The 16,701-nt window shown below is 43.1% G+C and overlaps 1 long non-coding RNA gene across 2 annotated transcripts; it reads right to left on the reverse strand.

Annotated features, from left to right (window-relative positions):
• Nucleotides 1–463: 463 nt before the first annotated feature.
• On the reverse strand, nt 464–10,788 carry LOC148093643 (uncharacterized). 2 transcript variants are annotated; one of them, XR_015713979.1, is made up of 3 exons: nt 8,889–10,788; nt 6,940–7,041; nt 464–635 (listed from the first exon to the last, which is right to left on the reverse strand). It is a non-coding gene; the product is annotated as an uncharacterized LOC148093643 (long non-coding RNA). The 2 variants fall into 2 exon arrangements; XR_015713978.1 differs by lacking the exon at nt 464–635 and adding an exon at nt 5,989–6,228.
• Nucleotides 10,789–16,701: the final 5,913 nt, after the last annotated feature.

Consider the following 16,701-nt stretch of genomic DNA (forward strand, 5'->3'; position numbering starts at 1 on the left):
GGATGAACGACTCTATAAGATCCTTTCCTGAAAAGAGTTTGCCCAAGGCAGAGAGTGTGTGAGGACCCTAGATGCTCTTGGGAAAATGAGATAAATTTCTTTTTGCATAGCCCAAGCATGGGCAGTATTTGGAGGAATAAACCCTTTAATAAAAGGGAGGGATGTCCCTTTGGGCAGCTTGTCTGGGGTGATGTCTCATGTGATAAATATAACCACTGAAGTGCAATGGATTGCACCAGAATTCTTGCGTGAAACTTTAAAACAGGGAACATTTTTAATAAAATGAGGGGAAAGAACTAAGACTTAGGTGTCTTGAAAGCTAGACTGACCAGTCATAACTGTGATTACATGTTAAATTAAAACAGTAGACCTCTGGAGAGTCGGAGCTGTGAAGTGCTTTGACAGGTCATCGTGTCCAGTGCCCTACTTTTGCAGATTGAAGTTTAAAGAGCCAAATGATTTACCTAAGACCTTACCCATGTGGCTGATCTCCATGCTCCTGGCTCTTGGATGTGTTTCCTTTGTACCACACTAATCTTCAGAATCAGCAAGCTGGATATTGAAAATACATTTTTCATTCTGTCTTGGCATATCTGAGTTCATTAAAATGTCTTCCTTAAAACTTTAGCATCCCCCTATGAAATAATAGATGTGGGCAATGATTGTCAAATGCTATGGAAACCATTAGGTGAAAGCTAAAAGAGAATTTTACGATGCATGGGTCAGGTGGACAACACCCAAATCCAACCGATCAATTTTAATATCAACAAAAGAGAGACAGCAGATTTGACATGCTTCCCAATGTAATGCAATAAAAGTGCAGGGCACCTTGACTAAGGAAAAAAAAAGACTCAAATTACTAAAATGAGAAATAAAAGACATTATTACCAACTTTACAGAAATACAAAAGATTATAAAAGAATATTATGAACAATTGTATGCCAACAGAATGGATAGTCTAGATTACATAAGCAAATTCCTAGAAACACAAATTTCTACCAAAACTGACCCAAAAAGAAATAGAAAATTTAAATAGATCTATAACAAGTAAAGAAAATGAACCAGTAATCAAAGCCTCCCAACAAAGGCAAAAACTGTATGGCTTCACTGGTGAATTCTACCAAACTTTAAAGAAGAATTAATCCCAATTCTTCTCAAACTCTTCCAAAAAACTGAAGACGAAGGAACACTTCCTAAGTCATCCTACAGCAGTACCCTGATACCAAAGCCAGATAAAAATACTATAAGAAAAGTAATTATAGACTAATGTCCCTTGTGAATATAGATGCAAAAAATCCTCAACAAAATACTAGCAAACTGAATTCAGCAGCATATTAAAAGAATTATACACCACAACCAAGTGAGATTTATCCTAAGAATGTAGCATATGAAATCAATGTAATATGTGACATTAATAGAATGAAAGGGAAAAAACATGATCATCCCAATTGATGAAGAAAAAGGTTGATGTTGACAAAATCCAGTATCTTTTCACAATAAAATCATTCAATAAACTAGAAATGATAAAGGTTTTGTATGAAAAACATAATACTCAAAGGTAAAAGACTGAAGGCTTTCCCCCTAAGATCAAGAACAAAACAAGAATGTCTACTTTTGCCATTTCTATTCAACATATTACTAGAAGTTCTAGCCAGAGCAATTTGGCAAAAAATAAATAAAAGATATCCAAAGTGGGAAAGTAAAACTATCTTTATTCACAAATGGCATGATCTTATGTAGAAACTCTTAAGAATCTACAAAAAATTATTAGAACTAATAAAGAAATTCAGCAAAGTTGTAGGACACAAAATAAAAAGTCGATTGTATTTCTATGCACTACCACTGAAGAATCCAAAAAGGAAATTGAGAAAGTAATTCCATTTACAATAGCATCAAAAAGAATAAAATATTTAGGAATAAATTTAACTAAGGAGGCAAAAGACTTGTACACTAAAAACTACAAAACATTGCTGAAAAAAACCCTGAATAAATGAAAAACCATCCCATGTTCCTGGATTGGAAGATTTAATATTGTTAAGATGACAATACTACCCAAAGTAATATACAGATTCACTGTAATCTATATGAAAATCCTAACGGATTTTGTCATCTCAAATTTTTCTGTGTCAGCTGAGGTGATCATGTGTTTTTTCCCGCTTCATTCTATTAAATGTCATATATTACATTGATTTTATATGTTGCATTCCTAGGCTTTTTTTTTTTTTTTTTTTTTTGCAGAGATGAAAAAACTCTCTTAAAATTTATATGAAATCTCAAGGGACCACAAATAGCCAAAACAATCTAGAAAAAGAACAAAGTTGGAGAACTCATACTCCTTGGTTTCAAAACTTACTACAAAGCAACAATAACCAAAACAGTGTGGTATTGGCATAAGGATTAGTATATAGACCAATAGAATAAAATTGAGAGCCCAGAAATAACCCCTCACATGGTAAATTGATCGTCAAGAAGAGGGCACAACTATTCAATAGGGAAAGAACAGTCTCTTCAACAATGGTGCTGGGAAAACTAGATATTCACATGGAAAAGCATGAAGTTGAACCTTTACGTTACACCTGTTAAAATCAAACACAAACAACAACCAGACCTGAAAATTCCCTGAGCAGACAAAACCAGGTTAGTCATACAGCAAAGCTTAATTTAGCTTATTTTGCAAGACAAGTGAGACTAACTTGATCTGTATCACTTCTTCTTTATGCCTCTGAAAATGGTAAGTGAAATTTAAAATGTTCCCCAAAATTGATGTGAGATACCACTAACCAATTTTCTATCATTTAAGAAAATTCTAGTATTATAACCAATCGCTGCAAAGAATAAACAGTCACTGCCTACTCACGATACAAGCTGCTTTATAACGATATACCTCTGAGCCTCATCCCATATGTAACAACTGAAACTAGATCAAGGACCTAAGCTTAAGAAGTAGCATTACAAAACTCTTAAAAGAAAATAAAGGGGCAAATCTTCATGACCTTAGATTTGGCAACAGTTTTTTAAATATTACACTAAAAAAGCACAGGCATCAAAGGAAAACTGGATAAATTGGACTTCATTAAAATTAAAAACTTTTGAGTATCAAAGGGCACTATCAAGCTGGTGTTGCTCAGTGGTTAGCGCATGGGCCGGCACACGGAAGGGTCATGGGTTTGATTCTCGGTCAAGGGCATGTACCTGGGTTGTAGGTTTGCTCCCTGCCCCTGGTCAGAGCGCATGTGGGAGGCAACAGGTCAATGTGAGGTAGACACATCGATGTTTCTCTGTCTTTCCCTCTCTCTTTCTCCCTCTCTCCCTCCCTCCCCTCCCTCCCTCCCTCCCTCCCTCCCTCCCTCCCTCCCTCCCTCCCTCCCTCCTTCCCTCCCTTCCACTCTCTCTGAAAAGCAATGGGAAAAATATCCTCAGGTGAAGATTAACGAAAAAATTAATTAAAAAAAGGAACACTATCAAGAAAGTGAAATGACAATCCTCAGTATGGGAGAAAATATTTATAAATCATGTTTTAATAAAGGTTTAACATCCAGAATTATAAAGAACTCCTGAAACTCAACAACAAAAAGATGAACAACCAGATTTTAAAATAGGCAAAGGACTTGAGTAGATATTTCTCCAAAAAAGTTCTACAAATACCCAGTAAGAACATGAAAAGATGTTCAACATCAGGGAAATGCAAATCAAAACCACAATGAGATATAACTTCACACCTATTAGGATGACTATTGTTTTTTAATGGAAAATAACAAGTGTTGGAGAGGCTGTGGAGGAACTGGAACCCTTCAGTCACTGTGGTAAACATTTTGGCCATTCCTCAAAAAGTTAAACATAAAATTACCATATGGCCCAGCAATTCCACTCCTAGGTCTGCACCCAAAAGAACTGAAAACAGGGCTCAAGCAGATTTTTGTACACCAATGTTCACTGCAGCATTATTTACGATAACTCAAAGGTGTAAACCACCCAATGCCCGTCAACAGATGAATGGATAGACAAAATGTGATATATACATACAATGGAATATTATTCAGCTTTAAAGAAGAATGAAGTTCTGATACATGCTAAAATATGAATGAAACTTGAAAACATGCTAAGCAAAATAAATTCATAGAGACAGAAAGGAGATTAGAAATTAGCAGGGGCTGAGGGCAGAGGGAAAGGAGAGTTATTGTTTAATGGGTACAGAATTTCTATTTGGGATGATAAAAAAAACATTTTAGAAATGTGGTAATGATTGCACAGCATTATGAATATAATTGATGCCACTGAGTTGTACATCTAAAAGTGGTTAAGATGACAAATTTTGTTATGTATGTTTTACCGCAATAAAAAGTGTTATAAAACGGAATAAAAAATATGAGACAACCCAAGAAATTATAGGTGAAGCAAGACTGGCCATGTACTGACCATTCTGGAAGGTGGGTGATGATACTTGGAAAAGGAAATACTATCCTCTCACTTTTGTGTATGTTTGAAATGGTCCACAATAAAAAGTGAAAATGAAAACACTAACTCAAAAAGATTATGCACCTTCTTGTTCATTGCAGCACTATTTACAATAGCCAAGATACAGAAACAACCCTTGTCCACTAATGAATGGGTGAATAAAGAAATTATGGTGGCCCTGGCCAGGTAGCTAAGTTGGTTAGAGCATCATCCCAATACACCAAGGTTTCCGGTTTGATCCCTGGTCAGGGCGCATACAAGAATCAACCAACGATGCACAAATAACTAGAACAACAAATTGATGTTCATCTCTCTCTCCCTTCCTCTCTCTCTAAAATCAATAAAATAAAATAAAAAGAGATTATGGTGTATATATACAAAGGAGTATTATTCAGCCATAAAAAGTGAGTGAAATCTTGCCCTTTGTACAGCATGCATAAACCTCAAAGGCATTATGCTAAGTGAAATAAGTCAGACAGAGAAAGATAAATATCTATAATCTCTCTTATATATGAATTTAAAAAAAAAATTTTTTTTAAAAACCAACATCACAGAGAATAGATTGGTGATTGCCAGAGGTGCAGGTGAGGGTGAAAGGAATGGGTAAAAAGGGTCAAAATGTAAAAAAAAAAAAAAAAAAGTTTTAATTAAGCTAGGGAATAGAGAATACCAAATACAGAATTGGCAACATTTATGAAAAAGTATTAGAAATAAGTGGAAGGAAACATTTAAAAAGAGAAACAAAGGCCTCAGTTGTGCTGTTACAACTGAGCTAAAAGGAAAACATCCTTATTGACAGCCCAACAGCCCTCTGTAGGGATGCCAAGGTGCAGGTGGTGCAGGAGAGAGGCCTGGCCCCTCCGGGCTGGGCAGACAGCAGGGCCCCTGGGGAACCGGAAAGGGGGGGCCCTGCCACACGGGTGGAAGGGCCAGCCTCAGGCCAGCTTTACCTGCTGACAAAGCCCCTCTCCCTCTGCCCCTGCAGCACCAGTCTAGTTCACACCTTTTCACTTCTAAAGCTGTCCTCTGTTTATTGTAACCTATTCACTTTCCATATAAACTTACAGGGCTGGCTTACACACTTTGGGAAGTTTGGGGTAACATTCAGTTCAGCGTATTTTCAATGCCTTCTATATGCCTGGCATCTTGCTATATGCTTGGGAGAATAAAAGATAGTTAAGATGTGTTTTCTGCCCCTCCAGGAACTTACAACCCAGAATATCAAAATGCTTTTTAATATTCATCTCTCAGTAAAAAAAAAAAAAGTTTCTGTATGGTTCCTCTATATATATGTGTGCATATATGTATGTAAAAAACTAAATTTTTGTATGTACACTTAAATGTGGCTAACAGTTATTGACTGCTTATGATATGCCATGCACTATTCTCAGTGGTCTCTATGTATCAGTGCTTCATTACAAGACAGGCACAAACATTGAGATCCTGGAATAATGAGATACATAGAAACATATTTTTAAATGATTTATTTATTAATAATTCAAAAGTTATTTTTGTATCTGTTAACATGATATTACAACTAACACGGTCTGGAAGCGAGAGTTTTAAATGTCATACTAATCATAGTGGTGGCCTCAAACTCTTTCAAGGCCCACTGTACACCTTTAGAGAAGTTCACCATTAAGGCTAGAGGGTGTACCACCATATTTCAAGTGCTCTTCTTCATCGCTGTTGCCTCTTGTGGACAGCTTCAAGCCAGCTGTGATTAGGTTATGGTGGCTTTTACCTTGTCATGTGGCTGATGAAGGGCTTGTGCTAGGTATGGGAGAAATGCAAGATCAGATATGTAGAGGGAGCAGAGAGGAAGGGCGTTTAGCTCCACTGAGCGGGGTGGGGTAAGGGAAGGCTTTCTTTGTGAAATGATGCATTCTAGGGGAGGGAACAGCCTGGAACAGCATGAGCCAAGATTCAGAGGCTTTAAGCAGTAAGGTGGCTTCAGAGCACTATTTGCTCAGTGTTGCTGAATGTAAAGATGGTAAAGATGGTCTTAAGAGCTTTTTTTTTAAGTGCAGGGTGGCTTTTGAGATGTTCTGGGCTTGCCAGGAAAAGCCTAAGGCAACAAACAAACAAACCTCAGATATGAGAGTCCTGTCCACAAGAACACCTGTTCTTCCATGTGGAAGAGCATCTCAGGGAGTTGCAGGGAGCTCAAGCCCCTGGTGCTCATGGGCCCAATCCCACCCTGCTACCAGCTAGGATTCTCTGTATGGGTACGTCGTTTAGGGAAATGATGGAAATTCAAGTGGCTGAGTGGCGACCAGCCAACCATTTCCAAAGAGGCTCCTAAAAATATGGCGCTGAACCCAGAATACAAATTTGCTCGAGGCGCTGACCAGCTGCGTGGGCCTGGCTGAGGGTCCCAGCCCTCTGAAACCAGTGAGTGATGAGGAGCCAAGAGAAAGGGAGAGAAGAGAAAGGAGGGTTTCCATTTCAAACTGCTTTTCGGACTGCAATGGATAGCCTTACCATCTTGAAGGAGAAAGAAAAGGAGGTCAAGGAGCTGAGTCGGGAAACGTGCACCCAAAAGTTGCTCAAGGCTCTTGGTGCCACATCGGAAACCACCGACACCTGCATGGGACAGAGGGGATGGGATACAGAGTATACAAGAGGATTCCTCCAGTTCTATAACCTCCTAAAGAGCTGGCAGAGGTGTGAAAACCAAATGCAGGTCCCCTTCCTGAGCAAGGACCCATCTGCCTGCCCCAGTGAGCAGCATGGCAGACTGAGGAGCTGCATTCTGCAAAGTAGCAGGGCCCTGACTCTGCCCTGAACAGCTTCGAGGTTGTTGGTTCCCAGTGTCTGTTGTTTTGGGGCTGCTCTGCCTGCAATAAAATTGCTAGTACACTTCTACTGCGTTCTTATACTAAACAAAAGCGAAACTTCATTCACTCTTTTTATGTGGAACTAAAAAAAATGGGGTTTATTGACAGAGAGAGAAAGAACAGAAATGATTAGGAATTCTTCCCCAAGGGCCCATGGGTTCACAAACACAGATTTTATTGTCTTTGCTCCTTGGCAGCTAATGCTGAAACAGAATCTTCCAAACTGGCTGCCCTTGACCGAGTTTTCTAGACCAGAGACTGGGAAGCTACAGCCCACGGGCCAATTCTGCCTCAACATCCATTTTTGTATGGCCTGAGAACTAAGAATAGCTTTTACATTGTTAAAGTGTTAAGAAACAATTAAAAGACCCACAGTCAACAATAATGTATTGTGCCCTTAAAATTTGTTAAGAGGATAGATTTCAGCCCTGGCCAGTGTGGCTCAGTTGATTGAGCATCTTTCCATGCACCAAGAGCTTGCCAGTTCCACTCCCGGTCAGGGCACATGCCCGGGTTGTGGGCTTGATCCCCTGTAGGGGGCGTGCAAGAGGCAGCTGGTTGATGTTTCTCTTTCATCAATGTTTCTCTTTTCCTCTCCCTTCCTCTCCCTCTAAAAATCATTAAAAACACATAAAGAGGATAGATTTCATGATGTGTTCTTACCACAATAATAAATTTAAAAAACAATCAAAAGAAAGGTGGTTAGTATCTTGTGACACATGAAAATCATATGAAATTCAAATTTAAATGTTCCTACATAGAGTTTGATTGGAACACAGCCACACTCAGACTTAGGGATGCTTTCACACCATAGAGGGAGAGGCAAAGGTAGGGCTTGCTCCCAAATATCCTTATAAGGCTTGGAGGTTCCCAAGACTGATCTGAACCCATGAGATTAACCTGCTAATTCAACCAGGGTTGTTTACAGAATGTTAAACCTTTTACAACTACATTGGTGTTTATATGCCAAATTCATGGTAGACCAAGGGGGGACCCGTTTGGGATTAACCAGCCTGCCAGGGAAAGGTAGGTCAATTGGGGGCCCCTTAAAGAGTCTCTGGGTTCTGTGCAATGAGTCAAGTTTGCACAGTTTCCTTAGGGCCATTGCAACCAAGACCCTCCCCCTCCCCCGCTCTCCACCCCAGAGGCCCAGGTCTGAATAGTCTATCTGGAGTCTTTGAGGCAGACAGCAACACCCAGTCTCTTTCTTTTGCTATTGGGAGCAGACTAGAATGAGTCCAACATTAGGGATGCAGAAAGTCAGATGGACAGCTGGACAGCTGCTGTTTTTTGGCTCGTTTCCAACCCACCCTTTCTTGTCTGCACCCTTCCCCCATTTTCCCCAGTGTCTCAAGTACATTTTTAAAAAATAAATAAAAGAGGGCAAGAAACAGAAACTTCCCTCCTGACAGCGCCACAGACTATCCCGCTACTTCCCAAATTTCAGGCCAGCAGACAACCTCTGCCCCACTGGGGAGGTTAACCATACCTCCTCTCATATCTCCTCTCCCTGCCCTCAGCTCCCCCTCAGGTGAAGAGGAGGCCTGAGGGTGGAAAGGAAGTGGTAGATCAAGGCGAGAGCAGCCCACCCACCTTCTGGAGCCCCGTGTGAGGGCTGTGAGAAAGCTGACAAGTTGAAGGGTTGAAGGGAAGCCACCTTCAGTAACAACTGCTCAGACATTGATGGGGAGTCTTCTCTTGATGCCTCTGGCTAAGTTGCCCAACCTGCGGGGGCTGTGGAGATACCATGGAGGCACTGATCAGGGACCTTGTAGGGTAAGAAACAGAAACTTCCTTGTAGGGCAACGGGGAGCGAGAGCTGTGGAAAACACAGGCAGAGGGAAGACCTGTGAGGAAGTGGCCCACTCAGCCCCATGCCCTGCTGGACCACGACAGCACCCATAGCCACCCAGGTCTTGCTTGAGCAATTAAGCATCATTTAGGGTTCATTTCTTACTTAAGCTTCTTTGCTTGGTTTGGCTTACCTTACTTTCCACTCACATGCCTGGACTCACATCTACCCCAGATTAGAAAGTAATTCCAATGTCATGATGCCATTTAAGACCAAAGGCAGCCCCAGTAGCCAGGAAGGCATTCCAGATGGTGTGGTGGCAGTAAGGAATTCCTGGGCTTACAGGGAGGAGGGAAAGTACACAGACACCATCTGTGATCACTGGAGAAATATAATAAGACCCGTGGAATGGGGAACCTCATACTCCACAGGGTAGGGGGTTGTCTTTTTTTAGCCGCTTCTACTGTCTGGGGTTCCTCTCCATAGGCTGCAGGAGGGAAGTTCTTCCAGTGTAATTCTGCCATGAGCTCTTCCACCTCCCAGTACGAAGTGCTGCCTCTCTACAAATGCCTCCAGCCTGGAAACCAAAGAGTCACTGGCGCCTGTCTTTCATTCCAGTAGCTGTTCCCATTTCTCCTGGCCCCCACCCAAGCCCTCCACCCCTTAATGAACCATTGAGTAGCAGAAGAGGAAATGCCAGCAGGACTGAGGGCCTGGTCGCCTCACTGGCTCCAAAGCAGAGCTTGGCTGGGGGAAGGAGGGCTATCTTGATGTCATTGCTATTCAAGAGGCCTGGGATCTTCCTGCCCAGCTCTTGGTAATGGACTCAGCTGCTGGTGCTGGGAAGAGATGAGGCTTCTGAGCTCTCAAACTGGAATCCTGAATTGCTAATGCCCTCTGGAGACAAGATGGCTGGTGGGCACCAGGAGGCCCTGAGAAGAGTAGGACAAAGACAGAGACTTGACTTGGGGTCGTGAACACACAATACAGTGTACAGATGATGTGTTGTAGGGCTGTGCACCTGAAACCTGTATAATTTTGTTAACCCATGTCACCCCAATAAATTCAATAAAAAGGGGGAAAAAGTATGACAAGGATATTCATCTGATCTGTCTGCAAAATAACCAAATACCCACTGGGTATAGAACACCTTCCTGAGCCTGGTGAGATATGCATAAAAGTAGAAGACACAATAATGCCCTCAGCAAGGCCCTCCCCATCTCTCTAAAATCAACAAGCATGTCTTCAGTGAGGATAAAAAGGAAAGAAGCACTAAGATACAATGGCAAGCCACATAAAATTGAGCTAAAAATCTCACTCCTCAAATTTGCAGCAATATTACATGATGCTCTGGTTTCATTTTACTTGGGCTGTATGCATTCCAATTTTTAAAAATTCACTTTGACAATACATAAGATGAAGTACATTATATGCTTCAGGGATCCAAATGTAAGTTACTAGTCAGGTCTTGAGTTAATTTAAAGAAAGAACATTGCAGGAATTTCCAATACAGCTATATTCCCAGTGCATAGAATATCTCCAGGCAAGAAACTCTCAGTAAAACTTTTAGTGCCAGCTGTAAAAGGAACTTATTAAAAAGAAAAATTTGCAGAGCAAAACCTACAAGCTCAGCGACAGGATCACTAGAGGGCGCTCCAGCCCAGTAGCTAACAGGCTGGAGAACAGCCTCCGTCAGTCACTCTAAGCTCAGTCACTCTAAGCGTTCCCCTAGCACGTCCCATGCTCCAGGATGGCTTCAGAAGAGTAAATCCTAGCCATCCTCCTTCACATCACGCCCATGTCTTTCTTTCCTTTTTATTTGTCTGTATGTTTACTCATGTGTACAAGCCAACCCTCTGGCCTACAGGTTAGGATTGCAGGCTATCTATGTGTAGCCTAAGGACCCCTCCCTGCATGCTGGAACATTCAATAAATGTCACATTTTGTGTCTCAAATAAAGGAAATAGGCTGTCACAGGCAGAAGCCCAGGCCTGGGAAACAGGAGGTGGGTTTCTAGACAGTTCTTTATAGTCATTGTAAGTCCATCATGGTCCCTAACATTGTGCTATAAGTAAATAAGAAAATAGCATTGCTCCATTTTACAGATAACAAAGTTGAACTTCAAAGTGCTTGGCAAGGGTCACATAGATCATAAGTGGATTTTGAACCCAGGACATTTTGTCTACAAAACCAATGGAATTAACGCTATACCATCAGCTTTGAGTTCAAATTAACTATTGAGAGCATCCATATTTTCTGTGAGATCCAGTGAGGCTAGGAGACTGAATGCTGGAGTTCAGTTGGAGTCAGGGGAAGGGAAAGAGAAGGCAGTTACATTGGAGCCCTTCTTGGGGGTTTGGGGAGGGCAATGTCACCACCGAGAAGAGCAGAGTAGACCCACCCTAGCAAGGGTCTTCAAGGTTCCTATCTGCTATGGACTGAATGTTTCTTTTCACCCCAAAATTCACATGTGATGTTAACCCCCAGTAGGGTAGTATTTAGAAGTGGGACCTTTGGGAGGTAATTAGGTTTAGATGAGGTCATGAGGGTGGGGCTCCCATGGTAGAATTGGCATCCTTATAAGAAAAGGAGACCAGAGCCCTCTCTTTCCACCATGTGAGGACACAGCAAGAAGGTGGCCCTCTGCAACCTAGGAAGCAAATCTGCCAGTACCTTGATCTTGGACTTCCCCACCTCCAGAACTGAGAAATCAATGTTGTTGTACGAGCCGCCCAGTCTGAGGGATTTTGTTATAGCAGCCCAAGCAGACTGACACCATCCTTACCTCCACTGTATCTTTTTCTCTTCTTTGGATGACTTTCCCTTCTTCTCACATTTAAACCTGCTTTCAGGTAAAGATCCCACCTAGTTCACAAGCTCCTCAGCTACCTTGAAGCACTCTGAAGTTTGGGAATCACTGGGGTGATGAACTGCATGGGCTTTGGACTAAGCAGGTTATAAAAATATTTCAGTTGGGGCTCTGATTATTGGGCAGGCTAATCCCCCACCTCCACACTTCATTTTCCTCACGTGTGAAATGCAGATAGTAATACTTGCCTTATAAGGTTGGGGTGCGACTTAAGCGATACTTGTCTGTCAGAGTCAAACCTCTTGCACGTGGTGCAGGCATAGAGTAGGGACTCAGGAAGTGTTCATTTCCTTCTTCCCTACTTAGAGAGCCATGAATGCCACGCAGTTTGCAGTCAGCAGAACCTTTTAGTTCAAAGAAAAGTTAAAAATAGGAGAATGTCAGGCATCAACCTGTAAGGGGAAGAGGTATTTGGGGTTTGAGGGTGGGGGAGAACATTTGGGGACTGAGGACCTTGATGACTCGTGTTATGCATAAGGGGACTGTGGACACGAGTCACAACCCTCACCCCAAAGCAAGAAGAGCGAGTGGCTCAACACACTACCTGTGTATGTGCGGATCTGCTCAGCACTAGGGTTTGCTCAGGACGGCTTCATGCACCCCTCCTGATTTTTCTTCTACTCCACTGTGATGCAATCTTCTGTTGCCCCTTCAGGTCCACTCTCCACCCTCTTCCACCTGGCCCTGTGCCCCAGGAAGCTGGCCTATAGGGTAGCATCAACTGGCTGCCTTGTCCTTTGTTCTCCAGCTGGATTAGGGCACCAGGGAGATGGGCAGGAGGGCAGAGGGCAGGAGGCCAGCGAGGCATGAGTTTCTACTTCCTGCTCCCTCCCTGTGCCAGCCATATGGTGGCAGCTCCATATGGTACCTCTCCACATTTGCGCTCTCTCCCTCCCTCCCCCCCTCCCTCCCTCCTCCCATCCCCCATTTCAAGTAATCACACTTTCCCCTTATTTCTTCAGGCCCTGTCTACCCCAAGTACGAAGGTTTCCCTCGTGGTTTCCCTACCTCTGGCCCACACCTTTATAAATCGTCCCTTTATTAAACCTCCTCAAATTTCCCAATTTGAGTGACAGTGACTGACCATCCATGAAGGCTGGTTAGGTCCAAGAAGCTGACATCCTGCTGGTCCCTGGTGACTACAGTGCTACCGTTCTTCAGTTGCCACCAAAGGATCTCTTTGCTGTTTCACTCTCCTGGCCAACACACAATACCTTCTAAGACATCTCAGGTGGACACACCCAGGGCCATTGCACAAGGGCAACCCCAGGTAAATCGCCTCATGGGCACTCCCTCCACTCCCTCCACTCTCCAGCACCACTGTGTTCCTGCAATGGGTAGAAGATGATTCACAAGGAATGAAGCCTAAGAACCTGCTCTTGAGGTTTAGGTAAAGATTGCAGACCCTCCTCTGAGCCACTAACATTTTTTATAAACCCTTGAGCCCAAGAGCCATGTTAAAACATTGAGTCCACCATTGGGAATCCTTCACGTTAGCTTATATGTCCTGTCACCATGGCCACATGATCTTTAGAGGCTCCTGTGCTCTTTTGTACAATAAGGACTTCTTATACTTTCTGTCCCAGATCAACATTCAATCTTTTAAAAAAGGCATGTTAAAGCAGGCAGATTCTCCACTGACTAGGGAATAACAGACTATGGTTAAAAGAAATAGCTCTTACCGTGAGAAAAAGCCTTGCCATTGAGTTTATGGGAGGCAAAGCAGAACTGAGAGTCATGGCGTCCCCGCTGATGAGCACCAAGAGGCTGAAGGTTGGGAGGCTTGAAGGTACAGAGTGGTAGCATCAGCCAACACCTTGGGTTTGCAAGCAGAGCCACCCAAAAAGACCAAATAGAGAGAGAACACAAGGAGGCAAATGTGTTAACCAGGATCGGGATGTACAAGGAGCACAAAGCCGCTCACCAAGCCCAACAGGCCCTTCCAGGCCTGCACAGGGCAACTTCATTCTAATCATATCGATTAACCTTGAAAAGCATTTCCTACTAGAAAGACCAGGCCTGCGTGCCTGTTGGTGAAGGAGAGCACAGCTGCAGGCAGTGATACCAGGAAACCATCTGCAATGGAAACCAGAGCTCCAGAAGGAAGGCTGAATCTACACCTGGGGCAGAAAGTATAGAAGAGCCTGGCATCCCTTATAGTACAAGAAAGTACAGGAGCCTCCAAAGGCCACTGGGGCCATGGGGACTGACTGATAGCTCATGTGAAGGGCTCTCAATGTTGAAGAGGGAACATTGTCGGCATCAAATAACAACAGGGAAGGATTAAAACAATCACACACACACACACACACACACACACACACACACACACACACACACGCCAGGTCACTTCTCCCCCCCCCCCCCCCCCCATCCTCCCTAGCCTCAGGGGCTTCAGAAGTCAGTCTCTACTGTGGTGTAACTCTGAATCTAGAAGCATTTCTCCCTCTCGTCACACCTGCTACTTCCTTCCTAGGCAGCCACCCCTGGGGGACCCTCTTGTGGCACTCCTTCCCCACATGGGTCCAGCTCAGCTGTGTTGAGATGAACCCTAGGGAGAGCCAGTGCCTGCTTAAGGGCTGTCCTTAGTTTCCATTGACATTTCTTAACCTCACAAAGCATATCATACCAGAAGGACTAGGCCTGTGTGCCTGGTTGGCTACCCAGATAAATTCCACTTAAAATGATAAAAATCAGCCCCTTGACCCTCCCTGCCTACAGATCCAGTAGAGCAAGATGGGATGGAAACTGTTCACTCTGCATCTCCCTCCTTATCTTTCTTCTAGAAAATATTCCTCCACTCATTCTGCTTTTGTTCTTTTGACCTACAGCAAGAAATGCTAAAACAATCATAAGCTAATAGATTTTTTTTCATTGCTTTTTCAGAGAGAGTGGTAGGGAGAAAGCGAGTGAGGAAAAACATCGATGTAAGAGAGACACATCAATTGGTTGCCTCCCACATGGGCCCTGACAGGGACCACAGATCGATCCTACAACTGAGATACAAGCCCTTGGCCAAAATCGAACCTGGGACACTGAGCCAAACCAGCTAGGGCTTAAGCTAATAGATTTAAAAGAGCCTTGAAGGAAAGACAGAAATAAACAATTTTGGCTTTGGGCAGCTGAGCACCCAAAAGTATTATCAATGGCCTCCAAGGTAAGTGGCAAGTGAGATTGAGTCAACACATGTCATTCGTGCCACCAGTTATCTTTCTAAAGGCAACTCTCATCATGTCCCCACCTTATAGTAGCTGATACGAGATTACAAGACTTGATATGAATGAGTCCCTGCTCTATAAAGAGGTAGAAACCACCATAGGCGAAATGGTTAGGCAGGAAACAATTTAACCGTGAGTTTGTCAAAGGCATAAAATATCACTGCTTTTCCTTGGCCAGTGTGTCTCAGTTGGTTGAACGTCTTCCTGTGCATCAAAAGGTCACCAGTGTGATTCCAAGTCAGGGCTCGTGACCAGGTTGTAGGCTCAACCACCAGCTGGGGTGGTCAGGGTGGTGGGGGGTAAGTGTGTGCGGCAGCCGATGCATGTTTCTCTCTCATATCAATGTTTCTCTCTCCCTCTCCCTTCCTCTCTCTCTAAAATCAATAAAAACATTAAATTTTTTTAAAACATCCAATAAAATTTCAATGATGAAAGAAAAATAAAATAATGACTCTGAGGATTCTCAGAGATCTTCAAATCCACCCCTCTCATCTGACAGATGATGAAACTGAGACCCAGAAAGGGGAAGGGACTTGTCCAAGACCGAGCAGCTATTTAGTGGCAGCACTAGGGCTAGAATCCACACCCCGCAGCCCAGGCTACTGCCCCTTCTAGAGTGTTGAGCTTTCTAGACAGGCCCCTTCCCAACAATCTCAGCTAACCAAATATGCATGTCCAATAAGGCACCAGAGCAAAACCCCTCTCCAAATAGTTCCTCTCAGGGGAGGAGAATGGGACACTTTGCTTTGTAGTGTGGTGAGAAAAGGACTGGCCTGGAAAGGAGGAGAGACTGGGTTCTAGTCCTGCCTCAGGCTTTTCACAGCTCTGTATTCTCAGACAAACCCCTGCTCCTCTCTGGGCCTCAGTTTTTTGTTTTTGCTTATTTTTTAATAAGATGGAGTTGAATACTGTCCAAGATGACCCATAAAGTACCTGGCCAGAGCTAAAATTTGATGATTACATAGTTTTCTGGGAGGAAAGCTCTGAGAAGAATTTTGGGATAGTGTTCATTCTAGAGCAGCCCTATCAAATAGAAATATATTACAAGCCATATGTACATATACATACACACATATATATATAATTTCTTATAGTCCCATTAAAAAAAGAAACAGATGAAATTAATTTTTTAAAAATATGTCTATTGATTTCAGAGAGAGAAAGGGAGAGGGAGAGGGAGGGAGGGAGAGGGAGAGGGAGAGGGAGAGGGAGAGGGAGAGGGAGAGGGAGAGGGAGAGGGAGAGGGAGAGGGAGAGGGAGAGGGAGAGGGAGAGGGAGAGGGAGAGGGAGAGGGAGAGGGAGAGGGAGAGGGAGAGGGAGAAATATCAGTGATGAGAGAGTCATTGATCAGCATGCAACCAGGGCATGTACACTGACCGGGAATCAAACTGAGATCTCCTGGATCATAGGTTGATGCTCAAGGGCAGGGCCACACCAGCCTGGTTGAAATTAATTTTAATAATAGATTTCACTTAATCCAATATACTCAAAATACTATTTCAACATGTACTCAGTATAAAACAAGTT

This window comes from Miniopterus natalensis, chromosome 2 (genome assembly GCF_054644295.1).
Source record: "Miniopterus natalensis isolate mMinNat1 chromosome 2, mMinNat1.hap1, whole genome shotgun sequence".
NCBI classification, from domain to species: Eukaryota; Metazoa; Chordata; class Mammalia; order Chiroptera; family Miniopteridae; genus Miniopterus; species Miniopterus natalensis.